General features: G+C 61.5%; 2 non-coding genes across 2 annotated transcripts in view; both read right to left on the reverse strand.

Moving 5' to 3' along the window:
• Positions 1–271, reverse strand: part of LOC137359097 (28S ribosomal RNA) — a 3,767-nt gene extending 3,496 nt beyond the window's left edge. The window contains exon 1 of the ribosomal RNA XR_010971453.1: positions 1–271. This exon is cut by the window's left edge and continues 3,496 nt beyond it. This is a non-coding gene — a ribosomal RNA (28S ribosomal RNA).
• A 1,159-nt stretch (positions 272–1,430) lies between these two features.
• On the reverse strand, positions 1,431–1,584 carry LOC137359106 (5.8S ribosomal RNA). Its single transcript, XR_010971461.1, has one exon. It is a non-coding gene; the product is annotated as a 5.8S ribosomal RNA (ribosomal RNA).
• Between the last annotated feature and the right edge of the window lie 916 nt (positions 1,585–2,500).

A 2,500-nucleotide genomic window follows, 5' to 3' on the forward strand; every position in this document is an offset into this window, starting at 1 on the left:
AGAAGACTCGATCCCAACGAGCCGGGGGCCGCTACCGGCCTCACACCGTCCTCAGGCTAAGCCTCGATCAGAAGGACTTGGGCCCCGGAGCGTCGTCAGAGAAAGAGGTCTTCTATACGCCACATTTCCCACGCCCGCCAGGCGAGCGGGGATTCGGCGCTGGGCTGTTCCCTCTTCACTCGCAGTTACTAGGGGAATCCTTGTTAGTTTCTTTTCCTCCGCTTAGTAATATGCTTAAATTCAGCGGGTTGTCACGTCTGATCTGAGGTCGTAGGCAGAATGGTGAGCGATCGCGTGCGTGCGTTTCTCAACATCGGATGGCCCCCGCCCAGACTTAAACGCAGCACCAAAAGCTCCAGGCCGGCCGGTATATCTCGCAACTTAATGACAACGGCACCTCGTACTCAACCCTCGGGGGGGGGGCGCTCACCAGGCCAGGGGTTAGTAACGAGCGGATGTGCACGCGTGTCGACGTCGGGCTTGCGACCGGGCTCGGCTCATAACTGTTCCGGAGTGCCGATAAGGGAGGTGCCGAAGACAAAGAGCGTGGGCGCGGTGCTGGTTTGAACTGCACGAGGGCAGGAGAGAAAAGCGAGCAGCCCACGGGAAGCAAGCGTGGAAAGGACCCGAGACTAGCAGCAGCTAGAAGGCGTGGCAAGAGTTTGGAGCACGTGCAACCGGGGTGGGGGAGTTGGTTCGAAAAGCAGGCAGCAGAGACCAGGGGGACAGGACCGTGCGGCACTGACTAGGTGCACCCTCAGATGTAGGCGAGCTTGCCGGAGGCACAGCGGGAGGCATGCGTGTGGAAGGAGACAGGGCTCCAGCACAACACGCAGCACCGCAGGGACTCCATGGCAAAACTGCACAAACACCGAATGAGGGCACGCAAAGCCAGCGAGGCAGCACGGCAAGCCCACAGTCAACTACGTCAAGCTCTCCTCCTCCTCGTCCAGAACCACTAAACCACGTCGACCACTGGCAACAGCCATCGAGACCGAACCACACGGTTTGCGTCCACCGACATGCCACACCGAGTCTCTCTCTCTCTCTCTATGCCGATTCACCAGGCATCGTTCCCATCTCTGCTCTGCACACTCCACAGAGAGTCAACTCTGCCCTCCACGATCCATTCGGAGGCTAACGGCCCGGCAGCAAGCAGTCCCAGCACTGACGCAGTCGTTCGTTTGCAACCCACTGACAGCCGTCCTGGGAAAAGCAGAGGCTGGCCGAGACCAGTGCCGGCGCGCCCGGAGGCCCACGCCGGACTGCCCCCCCATCGCGATTAAATGGAGGGACAGAGGTCGAACTCTCCCAAAGGCGGAGTAAACTCCAGGTCTGCACTTAGGGGGACGAAGAGGAGCAAAGGAACCTCTGCGACAAAACCCCAGCCGCGCTCCCGCCGGCAAAGGCGAGTGCGATTGATTGTCAAGCGACCCTCAGACAGGCGTAGCCCCGGGAGGAACCCGGGGCCGCAAAGTGCGTTCAAAGTGTCGATGATCAATGTGTCCTGCAATTCACATTAATTCTCGCAGCTAGCTGCGTTCTTCATCGACGCACGAGCCGAGTGATCCACCGCTAAGAGTTGTCTCAGGTTTTCGGTCCGTCCCTCGCGCGAGGGGTCGAACCCGGAACGTGCGAACGCTCCCCCGCCCTCCCCAATGGGGTGTGGGGGGTGGGAGAGCCCCAGCCTGGCACGGCCCTTCGGATTTCAGTCGAACAATCACAATGACCAAAGAAAGGTTTTCACGCGGCCAACGTGGTCAGGGCGCTCGCGAGGCGAAGCGCGTCAGCTCGTCCGACGCCGGAGCCCAACCGTGCCGACGCGCACCACGGACAACAGAGGCAGGGTCTCTGCCGCCACCGAGGCCGGGAGGACGAGGAGAGAGAGAGAGCGAACGCGGACGGACTGAGTGGGGTACAAGGCCGACAGGATGAGCCCGCTGCGGGGAAACAAATCCTGCCTCCGCGGCCAGGTACATTCTCTCGAACGTCACGGCTGCCATCTCAAGCTCGACACCGGCAACGGACACGCGAGTCTTTAAACCGCCGCTCCGCCAAAAGCACCAGCTCGCGGGGCCGGAGGGGGAGTCGTGTAGGTACCCTGTACCGGTAAAGGGAGGGTGACTAGAGCGACCAAAGTGTCCCCACGGTGGGAAAGAAAACCGGGCCTGCATCACCGGATCAGTCCCTGCAGAGCTCACAGTGGCCGGTTGACGAGGTCCCGACGGCGGGCCGCCGGGCAGCACCCAAGCCCGCAGAAGCTCCCTTCAATTCGACTGCGGTTGTAATGCTGCAAGACGGTGGCAAGTCCATAGGAAGGCGGGTGCTTCTACGGTCGCCGGTCCCGGACGAGAGCTGGGTGGCCCGTCAGTGACAGCGTAAAGACGAGGAGAGCCTGGCCAGTGAGAAGAGAGGAGGAGGGGCTGGAGGAAGGCGTGGAGTACAGAGAACGAAAGCCTCACGCTCACCCTGCCGGATGGGATGCACAACACAGACGAGA

The sequence above is a fragment of the Heterodontus francisci genome, unplaced genomic scaffold (assembly GCF_036365525.1).
Source record: "Heterodontus francisci isolate sHetFra1 unplaced genomic scaffold, sHetFra1.hap1 HAP1_SCAFFOLD_1101, whole genome shotgun sequence".
Lineage (NCBI taxonomy): Eukaryota > Metazoa > Chordata > Chondrichthyes > Heterodontiformes > Heterodontidae > Heterodontus > Heterodontus francisci.